An 18,118-nucleotide genomic window follows, 5' to 3' on the forward strand; every position below is an offset into this window, starting at 1 on the left:
ATTTAGCTAGCATTCCACTTGTTTATATTGGTACCTAATATGATGTAATTGACTGCAATATATTTGTGATCAACCTAAAATCACTTATTTCTACAATGAGAATTTCATCAAACTTCTTTTAAGCACAATTCTTGTTTTCCAAAATGAAAACATACATGGACCTAACATTTGGTTAATACCACCCTATTATAACCACCAGTGTGATGGGGATTTGTGCATAAGAACCTACAAAGAGATGTTTAGGGCCTGTAAATGAAACCAAACATTAGACTGTTACTTGAGCAAGCACCTGAATAAGAGACTGAGTGCGCATCTGTACCATGTGATATGTGATTCCACATCAGTGATATACCAAAATGGATCTCTTCAGGGTTTTCCTTTCTCAGTTGATGCTCTATAACTACAAAGCTAACAAAAAAAGCCTTGCATTCAGGGGTTCCATCTCACTGAGGAAGTTTCTGGTTAATCCACCTTACCAATCAGCTCTGAAAACTGCTTATGTTTCCATAGCTGTGACAGGTTCTATTATAGTTGAGAAAATCCACAACATTTTAAAACAGTGGCATTCTAAATAAAACAGCTCATTTTTAATAAAAAGTTGGTTTGACCTCCCTCCGCCTCCACTTTTTAAAAAACTTCCAGGATCTGAATGAACGTCTTCAAAAGAACTTTTCCTTGGGTAATCCATGTTTTAGGTTTTGTTGAAATTTTTTATATTTGGAGAAATTGTTTGCAGAGTGAAAACGTGCACCTACTTCAGTGGTGAATATGAATTAATTAAGGATGTGATGCTTTGAAGCTTGAATATACTTAAGCATTTTATATAATTTCTTTTCATAGAAAGTGGTTGTCACTGGTTAGGCCATCATTTATTTCCCATTTCTAGTTGGTCTCAAAGGTGTTGACGAGCCTTCTGACCACTGCAATACATTTAGCGTAGAAATGCTATTATGAAAGGATTTTGAAACTGCTGATAAGGAACCATGATGAACTACTTCAGTGCAAAGTGTAAACAGTGCAGACTGCTGCTACTGTGCATTGGTGGTAGAGGGAATGAATGCCTTTGGATTGTGTTAAGTGGGTTTGTTTGGCCTGGATGGTGCCAAACTTCTTGCCTGCTGTTGGAGTAGTACTCATCCAGGCAAGTGGGCATATTTTGTTTCCTGACTTTTGCCTGTAGATTGTGACAAGCTTTAGGAAATCAAGGAGTGAGTTACTTGCAAGATGTTTAGCACCTGAACTTCTCTTGTAGCCAGTGTATTTATAACGCTAGTCAAATTTCTGGTCAATGGTAACTGCCCCAGGATGTTAATGGTTGGGGTATTCCATGCTGGTAATGTTAATGAACGTCAAGGAGTCATGATTTGATTCTTTTTGGAGATGTTCATTGCCTGGCACTTGTAAAACATTTCTTGCTATTTGTCAGCACAAACCTGAATATTGTCATTTGCCATTGTTCAGTCCATATAATCAGCATATCTACTTATCCTAATCATCTTTAAAGCTTTCCTCTGCACCCTTGACCACATTGCCACTTTTCATGTCATCGGAATTTACTGATCTAGCTTTCTGCATTCATGCCTTAAATCATTGATGTTGACAGCAAACAGTAAGGAACCAAGCCCAGAACCTTGTGATATGCTACCACTGTAGGCTTCCAGTCACAAAAACGCACTTTGACCATCATCTTAGTGGGCGGCACGGTGGCACAGTGGTTAGCACTGCTGCCTCACAGCGCCTGTAGACCCGGGTTCAATTCCCGACTCAGGCGACTGACTGTGTGGAGTTTGCACGTTCTCCCCGTGTCTGCGTGGGTTTCCTCCGGGTGCTCCGGTTTCCTCCCACAGTCCAAAGATGTGCGGGTCAGGTGAATTGGCCAAGCTAAATTGCCCGTAGTGTTAGGTAAGGGGTAAATGTAGGGGTATGGGTGGGTTGCGCTTCGGCGGGTCGGTGTGGACTTGTTGGGCCGAAGGGCCTGTTTCCACACTGTAAGTCTAATCTAAGTCTAATCTAATCTTCTACTTTCTGCCACTAAGCCAATTTTGGATCCCATTTGCCAAATTGCCGTGGCTCACATGGGCTCTTAACTTCTTAACCAGTTTGCCATGCAAGACCTTACCAAGAGCCTTACTGAACTCCATGTAAGCTCCATCAATTACACTATCTTCTACATATCTCGTTATCTCCAATTCAATTCGTTACTAACAAAGCAATATTGAATCCTTATCTTCCAAGTGTAGATCGATTCTGTCCTTTAGAATTTTTTCTATAGTTTCCCTGCCACTGATGAGGTTCACTGGCTTGTAGTTATCCGTTTTAAATTGTTCACCCTTCTTGAATAACGGAGCCACATTAACTGCTAATCCACTTGACCTGCATGTCCCTGGACGCTACAGACAATTCAGTCCATCTAACCTGTATATCTTTGGACTGTGGGTGGAGTACCTGAAGGAAACCCACACAGAGACCGAGAGGATGTGCAAACTCCAAATTGGCAGTCACCAAATGCTGGAATTAAATCTGGGTCCCTGGTGCTATGAGGTAGCAGTGCTAACCACTGAACCGTATTGCTGCTTTAAATACCCTGTTAACCTGTCCCACTCCCTCGGATCTGTGGACAAGCACCCCTCATGTTCCCCAATTTCTCTGAACCTCCTAATATCCTGCTTTCAGTGCTCCTTTGTCAACTTTCTTCCTCCAAAGTGCATACCTTCACATCTTTCAGGATTAAATTCCATCAAGCACTGGTCTGCCCATGTGGCCACATATCTTAATCTCACTGTTAATTAAGATCATTTTCCTTGGTGTCAACCACCCAGTCAATCCTTGTGTCATTTGCAAACTTACTCACCATACATCACCACCCATATGCTTGTACCTCCTGTATCAGTCTCCCAAGAGAAACCTTGTCAAAGGCATTGCTGAAATCAACAGAAATTGCAACAACAGCACTACCCTCATCTCTGCACCTGATCACCACTTTGGAAAAACGTGTTGGTATAACCTCTTTCAAATGTCATGCTGATGATCTCTGAACAAATGTTACCTCGATAGTGGAAGTTAATTTTCTCTATCATTGATTTGAGACCGCTCCTCTGTAAATCCCTGCTTTACCTCTATTACCCTTGAAAAGTGCAGTCATAGTAGCTGTCCTGCAGTCCTCTGGCACCTCTCCAGTGACCAGAGAGGGATGAACAATTTGCATCAGAGCCCCAATAATTTCCTCCCTTGCCTCCAGGGCAGCCTGTGAAACAATTCATCCTGACCTATGGTTCTCTTCACTTTAAGCCAGATTAAACCTCCAGTGCTGCCTCACTCCCTATATGAAGTTGCACAATGTTTTTTCCTGAATTCTGTACCTACATCCTCCTCCCAAGTGAACACAAATGTGAAGTACTTTGGTAAGATGTTAATGTCTTCTGGTTCCATGTGTACATTAGCCCCCTTGGTTCCTAGTAGGTCCTACTCTTTTCCTGGAGATCCTTTTCCTTTTTATGGAATATCTTGGAATTCTCCCTACTTTTACTTAGCAGTGTTTTCTCATGACCCCTCTTTGTTTGCCTAACTACTTTAAGTTCCCTCTGTATTTTCTATACTCCACAAATGCCTTCATTCATTTGTTCCTTTTGTACCTGTAAAAAGCTAACTTCTTATCGAGTCCTGAATATTCCAAGGTATCCAGGGTTCTTTGGGCTTGTTGCTCCTACATTTCACCCTAAAGGAACATGTTAGGCCTATACTCTTCTCATCTCCTTTTTGGATGTTGTCCACTGTTTTGCTGTAGGTTTTGCTGTAGATTTTCCCAACAGAAGCTGTTCCCACTCTACTCTGGTCAGATCCTACCTTATTTTAATAAAATCTGCCATTCCCCAATCCAAAACCCTATTTTTGCAGTCCAACTTTTTTCTATTTCATAACAAAAGTTTGATGTTGTAATTGCTATCACTAAAATGCTGTCTGACTGCCACCTCGAACACCTGTCTAGTTTTGTTCCCCAGAGTTAAGTCCAGCACTACATTGTTTCTTGTAGGATCTCCTATATGTTGACACTAAAGGCTCCCTGAATGCATTTCAAGGAACCTGTCCCTTTAAGCCCTTTACATCATAAATATCCCAATTAATGTTGGAGAAGTTGAAATCCCTTAATATAATTCCTCTTTTATTTTTACACACATCGGTGAATTGTCTTATGTGCTTCCTCCGCTAATGCCCACTATTTGGGAGGATATGATACACACCCAGAAATGTGACTGCCCCCTTTGTATGCCTAAGCCCTACCCACAAAGCCTCCATTGAAGACTCTGCCAAGCTACCATCCCTCCTTACTGCAGCATCTGAGTAGTTGATTAACAATGCTTCACCACCTCTTTTACACTCCTCTGTCTTGCCTGAAGATTTTATATCGTGGAATGTTGAGTTGCCAGTCCTGCCTTTCCCTCAACCATGTCTCTGCAATGGTAATGATATGATAGTTCCACATCAATTCATGCCGTTAGCTCATTTGTCTTATGTATAATACTCATAGTTAGAAAAGGCCATCCAGCTCTGCATTATTATGTTGAATCACAACATTGCTAAAATCTCTCTTTCATTGTTCCTTTACCATATTATGCTGTGTCGAGAGTGTGGTGCTGGAAAAGCACAGCAGGTCAGGCAGCATCCGAGGAGCAGGAGAGTCAACCTTTTGGGCAAAAGCTCTTCATCGGGAATGAGGCTTGTTTCCTCTTTCCTGATGAAGGGCTTTTGCCCGGTGCGCCATCTCTCCTGCTACTCGGCTGCTACCTGACCTGTGCTTTTCTGGCACCACACACTCAACTCTAATCTCCAGCATCTGCAGTCCTCACTTTCACCTATTTTATGCGGTGTCCGCATTGTACTAAAACATGTCCTGATTTCCTACTCCTACTCCTCCTCCTCTCCCAACCAACAACCCTCGCCCTCCACACCACCACCACCAAAGAGACACACAGACCCTTTTGTCCAACTCACCTATGCAGAGCAGGTACCTAAATGCATCTCGTCCCATTTACTAGCATTTGACCTATATCCCTCTAAACCCTTACTATTCCTTTACCCATCTAGATGCCTTTTTAATGTTGTAATCGTACCAGCATCCCCCTCTTCCTCTGACAACTCATTCCATACTTTCACCATGCTCTGCGTGAAAACGTTGCCCCTTTATCCCTTTTAAACCTTTCCTCTCTTACCTTAAACCTATACCCTGCAGTTTTGGATACCCCCACCCATGGTGAAAAGATCTTGCCAATTTACCCTGTCTATGCCCCTCATGATGTTATACATCTCTTTAACTTCACCCCTCAGCCTTTGATACTCCAGGGAAAACAGCCCCAGTCTATTCAACCTCTCCCTGTCACTCAAACTCTCCAACCCTGGCAACATCCTTGTAAATCTTTTCTGAGCTTTTTCAAGTTTCTAAAGGTACAGGTCCCATCTTCCCCAGAAATGGGCTCAATGATCCAGGATTCTAAACTCTTCCCTCCTGCATCAACTCTTGAGCCACATGTTCATCTGCTAAATTTTCCTATTTCTGTACTGTATACATTCTGTAATGTGTAGAGTATTTGCAATACAGTGGGTGAGTTAGTTGCACAAATAGATATAAAGATATATGATATAGTTGGGATTACAGAGACGTGACTGCAGGATGACGAGAGGTGGGAACTGAAATTCCAGGGGTGTATGGTTTTTAGGAAGGACAGATAAAATGGAAAATGAGGTGGGGTATCATTGTTGTTAAAGAGGAGATTAATGCATCTGAGGAAGGGCATTAGTTCTGGTGAAGTGGAATCTGTTTTTATATGGCTTACAACACAAAGGGGCAGAAAATGATTGTGAAAGTTGCTTATGGATCCCTCAAGCTGTTATGGTGATGATGGGCATTAAGCAGGACATTAGTGATGCATGGAATAAAGTTACAAGTGTAATTGTGGGTGACTTTAATCTGCACATAGCTTGAGCAAATCAAATCAGTAACAATACCACAGAGGAAGAATTCCTCAAGCAAGGACTGGATGGTTTTCTTGATCAATATGTTAAGGAACCAACGAGAGAGAGCAGATCATCCTATACTGGGTAATGTGCAATGAGAAAAGATTAGTTGGTAATCTCACTGTGCGTGACCTCTTGGAAGTGTGGTTATGTTATGAGAGAATTCTTCATTAAGATGGAGAATGATTTAATTTGATTCTGAGGCTAGGATCTTGAATACAAATAAAGGAAATTATGAATGCATTTGCCGGCACTGGCTATGATAAATTGAGGAGCATTACATGAAGAGATGATGGTAAATAGGCAAATAGTTCATGTTTGATTGGAGGTACTGCAATGATTGTTCATTCCTGTCTCGCACAAAACTAAAGGAGGAAAGGTGGTTCGACCATGGGGAATTAGGGATAGCACTCTTTGCGAGGAAGGACTATACAAATTGGTCAGAGGAAAGAGCAGACCTGGTGATTGGGAGTAGCTTAGATTTCAGCAAAGGAGGACAAAGGGGTTTAATAAGAATGGAAAATAAATTGAGAGTTAGATTATGGGGAACATAAACTTACTGTAAAAGCGCCCATAGGTATGTGAAGAGAAAAAGGTTAGCAAAGACAAATGTAGATCCCTTATAGTCAGAAACATTAGGAGTTGTAACAGGGAACAGAGAGCTGGCAGACCAATTAAGTACATACTTTAGTTCCATCTTCTCAAAGGAGGACACAAGTAACAACTCAAAAATATTGAAGAACACAGGGTCTAGTGAGAGGGAGGAACTGAAGGAAATAAATATTAGTAGGAAAATGGTGAGGAAAATTCGTGGGATTAAAGGCCGATAAATTCCAAGGGCCTGATAATCTACATTCCACAATATTTAAGGAAGAAATACAATATCTAGAAATAGTGGATACATTGGTCATCTTTCAAGATTCTATAGCATCTGGAGTTGTTCTTAAGGATTGGAAGGTTACTAATGTAAACCAACTATTTAAAAAGGAGGGAAAGAGAAAACTGAATTATAGATTGGTTAGCCTGACATTAATAGTGGAGGAAATGTCTCAGTCTACTGTAAAATACTTAATGGAAGACCACTGGGATAACAATGACAAGATCAGATGGACTCAGGCATGATTTCACTTCCATAAATCATGTTAACAAATTTACCAGATTTTTTGTGGGGGGGATGTAACTAGTAGTTGATAAGGGGAGCTACTGGTTGTGGTTTGCTTGAACTTTGCAAAAGCTTTTGATAATACTGCACTTAAGGGATTAGCACATAAAACTAAAGCACATGGGATTTGGATCCTGTACTGACATGGATAGATGGCTGATTGACAAATTGGCCCTTTTCCCAGTGGCAGGCAGGCAGGAACTGGTGGAATGCCATAGGGATTTTTACTTGGGCCAAAGCTGAGGGAGCTAAATGTAATATCTCCAAGTTTGCAGACGACATAAAGCTGGGTGGATGATGAATTGTAAAGAGGAGGCAGAGATACTTCAGCATGACTTGGACAAGTTGAGTGAGCAAATGCATGGCAAATGAGGCACAAGATGGTTATCCACTTTAATAGCAAAAACAAGAAGGTGTATTATTGTCTGAATGGTGACAGATTGGGAAAGGGGAAGTGCAATGAGACATAGGTGTCCTTGTACACCAGTCACTGAGAGTAAGCATGCAGGTGCAGCAGGCAGTGAAGAAGGCAAATGGTGTATGTTGACCATAATGTGAGGATTTGCGTATAGGAATGTGTTCATTCACAGGATGAGGGCATGCTGGCTAGGAAGCATTTATTGTCCATCCCTAATTGCCTAGAAGGCAGTTAAGAGTCAACCACATTGCTGTGGGTTTGAAATCACCTGGAGGCCAGAACAAGTAAGGATGGTAGTTTCCTTCCCTAAAGGGACATGCATTAACCAGATGGGCTTTTCCTGACAATCAGCAATGGATTCATGGGCATTAGTACATTTTTAAATCCAGTTTCTTTTAAAAATATTTTTACTGAAAAAGATTTTTTATAACATTTCAAAATTACAGTTACAATAATAAACCAATGACAACATGACTTTATATATAAAAAACAGCACATATACTCATGTGCAACATAAACAGTCCCATAGAAGTAATAAATGAATAATACTGCTCAGTACAACTAAACAATAGCTCCCAACCTTCAAGAGCCATGAATAGAACACCTGTATTAATTTGAAATTCTTCCTCTTGCACTACCAAGTTTGCTAAATCAGATCATCCTGGCTACACAAAAGCCCTAACTAAAATGGCAGATAAGTCTGCATCTAAGTAATCCAAATAGGGCTGCCATGTCTTATAAAAGTTTCAGTTTTTTGGTGGACTATATTTGTAAGGAAGTCCAGGGAAATATGTTCCATGATTAGCTTACGCCAATCTGACAGCTCTGGGGGTATTTCAGACACTCAACACATCAAAATATTTTTCCTCGCACAGAAAGTAAGGATATTAAAAAGCCTTCTCCCATGAATGTCTAAAGAAGATAAATTGGGTGGGCCCAGGAAAAGAGAGATCAGGTCTATCTTAACTTCAGTCCCCCTTCCTATTCCTCCTGCCACAGTGCTCCAGTAGATACAAAGCCCGTGGCAGGACCGCAGACAGTGAGTGAGAGTACCAGTACGTATTTTACACATGGGGCACACGGAGAATACTCCCACCTTAAATTTTGAGAGATGATCTGGTGCCAGATGGATCCTATGAAGAATTTTCAACTGCATGTGGGGGTCCTATTATAGATCAAAATCTTTCACAGATGTCCCCCCGCGTCTCAGGAAATCTCAACTCCTAACTCTCTCGCCCAGACCTTACATAGTCGCTCAATATCATCCGAGGGACCGTTCCTCAACAGATGATAAAGAGTACTAACTAAGAGAGTGCTTTTAGCATGGAACACCCTCTTCTCTGTATCGGATCTGTAAGAGTCTGTCAAGAAGGTGGTTCCTTTCTGAACAAAGTCCCTAATTTGAAAAAAATTAAAAATCCATAGGTAATCCATATTTGTGGCTTATTTGGTTGAAGCACATCAAGGTATTGCCCTCAAATAAGTCACCCAGACAGGAAACCCCCCCTAGTTGCCCAGAGTTTGAACCCGGGGTCCATTACCCCTGGCCGGAACCCTGACATACCAACTATAGGATTAAGAAAAGAAGTTTTAGACATATTGCCCTCATTTTGCCACATTCCCTCTATAGTATAGTATTAATAATTATTGGATTACAACAGTACTTTGCAACTGTCTTCATTTTACCTAAGAACAACAGGCTAGTAAGGGGACACTTTGCTTGGGAGGCCTCCATATCCAACTATATTGACTTCAGGTCCTCACAAGCCCAGTTGCTCACAAAAGATAGAAGGGATCTTAATTGATATCTTCTAATAGCTGTCAGGTCCATTCCCCCAGCCCTTGGGGCAAATGCAATTTGGCAAGCTTAATAAGGGGGCCACCTGTGGTGCCAGATAAAAGAATTAAACCAGCCATTAAGTTTCCGAAATATTTGCCTGGGAAAAATCAAGGGAAGCATTTGCATAGGTTGTAGCAAAATGAGGAAGGACATTTATTTTAATAAGGGCAATTCGGTCTAATCAGGATATTGGAAAAACCTCCTACCTTTAAGCAAGATCTTCAATTTTTGTCAAGCCAATGGTTAAAATTAGCCTTAAATAATTCATTGAAGACTGGAATAATGAAAATACCTAAATAAAGAAAGGTCCCCTGTGAACATTTAAAGGGAAACCATGACTCACCTTCAACATCAGGTATTCCCCCATAGGCACAGCCTCTGGTTTGGAAAAATTAATCTTATAAAACTGAAAAAAAGAACCAAATAAATTAATACGTTGTATCAAATGGGGTACAGAAACTATTGGGTTTGAACAGAAAGATAAGAACATCATCCGCATATCTGCTTTTGGTCCCACTTCTGGGGCAGTTACGTTAGGGTCCCTACTGATGGCCTCTGCCAGCGGTTCAATCACCAATATAAAAAGTAGAGGTGAGAGGGTACATCTTGCCAACTGCCACTATAGATACTAAAATTAGTGGATCTTACTCCATTGGTGAGAACTACAGCCAGAGGATCACTGTAAAGGACCCATACCCACCTAATAAAGACTTCACCTAGACCAAATCATTCCAGGGTGTTAAAAAAAAAGATATGACCACTCCACCTGGTCAAATGCCTTCTTTGCATCTAAAGAGATCACTAATCCTTGAACCGATTGCTGCTGATGTGCTTGGACCAAATGAAGTAATCTCCTAAAGTCGTTGGAGGATCTATGGCCCTTTTATGAAATCCATCTGGTCCTCTTTCCTAATGGAAGGCAACACCGTTTCCAGCCTTAATGCAAGAGTCTTGGACAAAATTTAAAAATCATAATTTAAAAATGAGCTGGCCCTATAAGAAACACAATCCTCTGGGGTCTACCCTTTCTAAAGGATGAGAGAGATATTAGCGCCTACCATGGATGGTGGGAGACAATCATGACTATACAAGTAATTGTACATGTTTAGCACGGCCCTGACAATATATTTATCAATTCTTTGTAGAATTCACTCGGGAGGCAATCAAAATGAGACACTTTTCCCCCTTTGAAGCTGCTTCACTGCCTCCTGTACCTCTTTCACTGTTAAAGGAACATTAAGAAGAGACACCTGTTCATCGGTCACTCCTGGAAGATCCAGGTTCTTAAAAAAGGACTCCGTCTTAGCCCATCTGACCTCACAGCCTTCGGACTGGTATAATTCAGAGTAAGATGTCTGAAATGCAGCACTAATCTTCTTAGAATCACAAGTAAGAGTTCCAGTCCCTTCCCTGATTGAAGTGATAGATTGTGGGGAGTGTTCTTTTTCCTAGCCAAATATGCCAGATATTTGCCCAGCCTATCACCATGCTCAAACAACCTTTGTTTCGCAAAGGAAAGGTCCTTTCTCGTTGTCTGTGTGAGCATGGAATTCAAGCAGAACCGAAGAGCTGTAACCCACTGCAACTTAGCCACCGCTGGCCTATCGAAATATGTCATCTCAGCTGTCTTCAGTCATGCCTTGAGCAGGCACTACTGCTCTCCCTCTGCCTATTCCGACTGGCAGAGTAAGAGATAATTATCCCCTTGCATAAGTCATAACAGTCTCCCAGAGAATAGACGGGTTGCTAGCTGTATCTGAATTAATGGCCAAGAATGCTTTAAACTCATTAGAAAAATACTTAATGAACTTACTGTCCTTGAGAATAGAGAGGTCCATTCGCCAACGCTGTGAACCTGCTACATTGCCCTTAATCTTGACCACTAATATACTGCTGTGTGATCGGATATTCCCAATTGTGCGGGACATCGCTGAATCCAAAAAGAACGCAGGGGCTAGGAAAAGTTTAATCCGAGTATGACACTTGTGTGGACTAGAAAAAAATGTGAAGTCGCTCCCCATAGGGTGGAGACCCCTCCAAACATCCACCAGTCCCAATTCTAAACATAAATCAACTAGTTGCTTAGACTGCAGAGGAAGTTTTGAGGGGGCTTTGGAAATTCTATCCACTGTGGGATCCATGAGACAATTAAAATCTCCCCCTACGATTATATGCCTCAATGCAAGGACAATCAATTTGGAGAATACATCCATCAGAAATTTAAGAGGTGTGCCGGGGACAATAAACATTCAAAATACTGTACTCTTCACCATATATTGAGGCTTTAAGAATTCCAAACTGCACATACTTATCTTTAATATGATCTAGTAACTTAAATGGGAGATTGTTCCGAGCAAGTATGTCCACTCTCCTACTCTTAGTATTGAAGGTTGAGAACAACACCCGATCAAACCCATTCTGCTGTAATTTCAGATGTTCCTCATCATCAAGGCGAGTTTACTGCAACAGGGCGATATCAACCCTTTCCTTTTTAAGACTCAAGAGTACCTTTTTCCCTGGACTGGCGAGTGACTCCCTTTAATGTTCCAGGTACACCATTTGAGACTACAATTAGCCATGACCCTCTACAACAATCTTTGAACTCCTGAGAGTAAGAATCCGGCTTACAAATCGCTGAATATAAATGAAGATAGACTCATGGATCCTAAAAACTGCACACACTAAAACGACTACACCTAACAAACTAACAGAACTTTCAAAAACTACATCTACAAAAAAATCAACAAACTAAACCAAATACAAAAGGCACCTAATGGGGGACTCTAACCCCTGCCCAAGAGGGCACTTACACATCTCCCATACACCTTCATAACTCCTTCCAGCTCGAGCCACACCCCAAACTCAAGCAAAAATTAACAAAGAAGTTAAAAGTGAGCGCTCTGCCCATCCCCAATTATACACTAACTCCAATTAACGTCGGAAAAAATCCAGCAACACTTTTTTTAAGAAAAGGAGAGAAGTACAAAAAGGAAAAGAGAAAACATTATTGTCCATATCCTTTAGACCATCTCGTCTATTTTAAACTGTCCAGAAAGTTTTTCGCTTTTTCCAAAGAATTAAATGAGCGTTCAGACCCATCATAAGTAAAATGAAGTACTGCCGGGTAATTTACAGAGTACTGAATATTAAGGTCCCTCAGTCTTCTCTTCACCTCATTGTCATGGTTCTGTTCGCCGAGCTGGGAGTTTTTGTTGCAAACGTTTTGTCCCCTTTCTAGGTGACATCCTCAGTGCTTGGGAGCCTCCTGTGAAGCGCTTCTGTGATGTTTCCTCCGGCATTTATAGTGGCTTGTCTCTGCCACTTCCAGTTATCAGTTGCTGTCCGCTGCAGTAGCCGGTATATTGGGTCCAGGTCAATGTGTTTGTTGATAGAATCTGTGGATGAGTGCCATGTCTCTAGGAATTCCCTGGCTGTTCTCTGTTTGGCTAGTAGTGTTGTCCCAGTCGAATTCATGTTGTTTGTCATCTGCGTGTGTGGCTACTAAGGATAGTTGGTCGTGTCGTTTCGTGGCTAGTTGGTGTTCATGGATGCGGGTTGTTAGCTGTCTTCCTGTTTGTCCTATGTAGTGTTTTGTGCAGTCCTTGCATGGGATTTTGTACACTACATTGGTTTTGCTCATGCTGGGTATCGGGTCCTTTGTCCTGGTCAGCTGTTTGAGAGTGGCTGTTGGTTTGTGTGCTGTTATGAGTCCTAGTGGTCGCAGCAGACTGGCTGTCAGTTCGGAAATGCTCCTGATGTATGGTAGTGTGGCTAGTCCTTTGGGTTGCAGCATGTCCTCGTTCTGTTGTCTCTCCCTTAGGCATCTGTTGATGAAATTGCGCGGGTATCTGTTTTTGCTGAATACCTTGTATAGGTGTTCTTCTTCCTCTTTTTACAGTTCTGGTATGCTGCAGTGTGTTGTGGCCCTTTTGAATAATGTCCTGATGCAAATTCGTTTGTGTGTGTTGCAGTGGTTGCTTTCATAGTTTCATATAGGGCAAGCCAAACAGAGAACAGCCAGGGAATTCCTAGAGGCATGGCACTCATCCACTGATTTTATCAATAAACACATCGACCAGGACCCAATATACCGGCCACTGCAGCAGACAGCAACTGACAACCGGAAGCGGCAGAGACAAGCCACTATAAATGTCGGAGGAAACATCACAAAAGTGCTTCACAGGAGGCTCCCAAGCACTGAGGATGTCACCTAGGTCACCTAGAAAGGGGACGAAATGTTTGCAACAAATACTCCCAGCTCGGCGAACAGAATCACAACAACAAGCACCCGAGCTACAAATCTTGTCCCAAATTTTCTCTTCACCTCATCAAAGGACTTCCTTTTGTGGATAACGGCAGCAGAAAAGTCCTGGAAGGACATTATCTTGGATCCTTTGTAAACCAAGGCCTGTGGATCCTTCCCTTGCACTCTGGAGGCTTCCAGTACTCTCTGCTTGTCCCTATAGCAATGGAATCACACCAGCACCAAGCAGAGGCGCTGGTCCACACTGGGCCTGCATCCAGTGAGCTCTGTCAACCTTCACCCGGCCCCCCTCGGCCTCCCAACCAAGAAATCGTAGCAGCCAGTCTTCAAAAAAATGTACTGGCTGCTTGCCCTCCACTCCCTTCAGCAGCCCAAAGACTCGGATGTTCCTCTGACCTCAGTTTTCGAGGTCGTCGAGCTGTTCTGTTAAGGCATGGACCTGCTTCTCGAGGGCCTGGATCCACTCCATCGAGGACTCGATCACAGTCTCTGATGCTGTAGTCTGCTATTCGACCTTCTCCATTCGTTTTCCGAGCCCTTCCAGCTCCTGCTTGTGCTTGTGCAGCATGGCTTAGATCGGTTCCTGCCTGTTACAACTCTCCTCGATCAACGCCTCGATCGTCTCCCGGAGCTTCACAAACTCTGCAGCCAAGGTCTGTTGGGTAAGTGATTCCAGTGGAGTTGCAGAGGAGGCTGTGGCTGTCGTCGCACTCTCGGTCGTGGACATTTCTGATGCTGTCGGGAAAAATCCTGTGTTGGGACTTCCCTGAACCTTTTAGTCATCTTCTCTTGCTTAAAAAAAAGGTTTATAATGATTCCACCAATATTTAATTATTGAATTTTCCCAAAATAACTTCGGTGTGGTGGTGGTGGGAGGGGGTTAAAAGCACCACTTTGCTTGGATTGTAGTGAAAAGCTCAGCAATGCAGACTTCTCAGACTGCCGCCATCTTGGATCTCCAAATCCAGTTTTTTTTTATTGAACCAAATTCCACCATCTGCCGTAGCAGGATTTAAGCCTAGGTCTCTAGAACATTATCTGGGTATACAGTCCAGCATTAATACCACTAACCTATTGCCTCCCCGCATTCTGGCTATAAAGGGAATGCAGCTAGGATTTACCAGATTGATTCCAAGACTGCTGCATGAACAGTGACTGGATTGGCTCGGATTATTGTTCAGATGCATGAGAGGGACCTCATAGAAACTCATAAAACTAGGCAGGATAAATGCAGAAGGCTGCTTCCAATTTCCAGGGGTCACAATCTAAGGATAAGGGGTAGGTCATTTAGGGCTGAGATGAGACGAAATTTCTTCATCCAGAGTGTGGTGAGCTTGTGAAACTCTGTACCACAGAAAGCTATTGAGGCCAAAGCATTTTCATGAAGGAGTTACATTCAATTCTTAGGGCTAAAGGGACCAAAGTTTACGGGAGGAGAGCATGAACAGGATAGTTCATGATCATACTGATTGGTGGAGCACACTTCAAGGGCTGAATGTCCTCCTCCTGCTCCTATTTACTTTGTTTCTGGGACAGTTTCTTAAATATTGATAAGATTTCTGTTTCAATTACTGACCAATAATGTCTTCCTCAGCTTCACAACATTAGTATTTCAAAATGTTCTCCCTGTCCTAGTTGTTTTACAATTAATCTTTTATCTCATAACTCTTAATCTCCACTACTCTGAAACTGGAAACAGGCTATTTTGATATAGTCTATCTGTTCCTTTCTGTCCTTGTCAGATTACTCATTAATCACCTTTTATTCTAACATAAACAGCCAGAAAGCAATTTTCATCTCAGTTATTTTCAACTCTCTCTCCAAATGTCTGGAATCTAATATTTAAATATTTATTGCTTTGCTAGAATTAGAAATTTGTAGTTTGGGGTATTGTAATTCAGAAGCAGATATCCACTAAATGTTGTCAACTCCATATCACAAAAGACCATGGTGAAAGAATTAGCCTATCGTGACAGTGCTTTGCAAACATTTCCTTATTTAATGAGTATAAAAATGGAACCATAAATCACATTAATTCAGATGTCATTGCATCTGTTGGTAAAGACAAGTCGCCTCTGTTTGCCATATGAGCTTCACAATAAACGCTTCCATTATCCCTTCCAAGTGTCAGAAACTACACAACCTACTTGGGCTAGTGTGGTAGAGGAAGATCGCATCCTTGTCTAATTAGAAGAGTGATCATGTGTTAGCAGGTAGTTATAAGTTCTATTTTCTGCCTTCCTCACTTCATCAGTAGCGTATTTATGGTTACTATTTCTCATCTGATGGAAACCTTCCTGAACTGCAGGTACTTTTAGAAAATTAATCTACTACCAATTCATCTATTGTTTCATTGGCCTTAGGCTGAAGTTTATCTGGATCAGAGACTTGTCATCCTACAGCTCCATTAGTTTACCCAATACCACTACCCCAATGATTATAATTTCACCAAGTTCCTCTCTCCCCTTCCACCCTCTGATTTACAGCTACTACTAGAGTGTTTTTGTATTCTCTATATATAAAATATTTATTCATTTCATCTTCTGTTTCCTTAATTTCTACTATTACTCCTCATTATCACTCTCTAGAAGGCCAGCACTCACTCTACTCTTTCCGTTTTTGAATATCGACTGAAACTCTGCTTCCTGTTTTACATTACTAGCTAATGTCCTCTCGTAATTTAATGTTTTCCTCCTGATTAATCTTTTAGTTATTAACTGCTGTTCTCTGTATTCTGACTAATCATTAGGACTGCCACACACCTTTTCGCAGTTATATGCTTTTTTCCTTAGGTTTGATGCTTTCCCTAACTCTTCCAGCTAACCACATATGATGGGCAGTCCCTTTAAATCTTTTCCTTATAGTAGTAATATGTTAGCGGGTTTTGAGAAGGTTTGTAGATCAGGTTGAAGTTCTGATGTAAGTTTGCTCTCTGAGCTGGAAGGTTCGTTTTCAGACATTTTGTCCCCATCATTAGTGAGCCTCCGGTGCAGCACTGCTTTTTATTTGTGGTATGGCCTGCTTTTTATTTGTGTTTTGGTTTCCTGGGGTTGGTGATGTCACTTCCTGTTCTTTTCCTCAGGGGGTGGTAAATGGGATCCAAGTCAATGTGTTTGTTGATAGTTCCAGTTGGAGTGCCGTGCTTCTAGGAATTCTCGTGTGTGTCTCTGTTTGGCTTGTCCTAGGATGGATGTGTTGCCCCAGTCAAAGTGGTGTCCATCCTCATCTGTATGTAAAGATACTAGTGAGAATGGGTCATGTCTTTTTGTTGCTAGTTAATGTTCGTATAGTAATGTTTATTCTGAATATTCTGAACTATCTGCTGAAGCGTCTGCTGCTATGTCTATTGCTCTCTCCTTTAGCTATCATTTCACTGCAATTCAGCTCACTTAGCTTCCGTGCTCACATAGTTGCCCTTATTTAAATACAAAAGTTCTAGTCTTAGACCTAGTCTTCTCTCTTTCAAACTAGATGTAAAATTCAATCATGGTATGGTTGCTGCTGCCTATTAATTAATCCTGTCATATTACATAATATCAAGTCTAATATAACTGCTTTCTGGATGGTTCCAGAATGAAAAGAATGAAGGATATTCCTGATGAAGAACTTATGCTCAAAACATTGATTTTCCTGCTCCTTGGCTGCTGCCTGACCAGCTGAGCTTTTCCAGCACCACCCTCTTGACTGATCTCCAGCATCTGCAGTCCTCACTTTCTCCCATGGTTCCAGAATGTGCTGATCCAAGAAACTGCATTCAGAAAATTCCATGAAAGCCTCATCCAGGCTACGATTGCAAATCTGATTATTCCAGTTTATACGTAAATTCAAGTCACCTATGATTATTGCTATTCCCTACAACACGTACCCAATATTAGTACTTTTATACTTCATCCCACTATTAGGTTACTGTTGGGGGTTCTGCAGACCACACACATTACTGACTTCTTTCCCCTACTATTACTCATCTCCAATTTCTACATCCTCATCTTTTATAAGACCATAAGATCATGAGGCCAACCGACTCATCAACTCTGCTCTACTATTCAACAAGATCATGGCTGATCTGCTAATCCCTAACTCTACGTCTCTGCATTTGCATTTTCTCATCTCTACCTTGATTGTTGATTTTAATTAATTTATTTATTGTCACTCTATTTATTAAAAACACAGTGAAAAGTGTTGTTTAATGTCGTCACTCTTCGGCGCCATTTTAAAACACAGAAAATAAACTAAAACACAGAATATAAAGCCAGAAAAATAAAACAATAAAGTTTACCTTCTAGTCTTATCTTAGTGAAGTTTCTATTGTATAGTGATCTTTGGAACAGCTCCCACTTTCAGCTCAGCTATAGGCCTGGAACTGGGCTCCTCCACGCTGATGCGTTGAATCCCTACTGCTAAGTCATCAACACTGCTGCAATCACG

This window comes from Hemiscyllium ocellatum, chromosome 13, assembly GCF_020745735.1.
Source record: "Hemiscyllium ocellatum isolate sHemOce1 chromosome 13, sHemOce1.pat.X.cur, whole genome shotgun sequence".
Classification (NCBI taxonomy): domain Eukaryota; kingdom Metazoa; phylum Chordata; class Chondrichthyes; order Orectolobiformes; family Hemiscylliidae; genus Hemiscyllium; species Hemiscyllium ocellatum.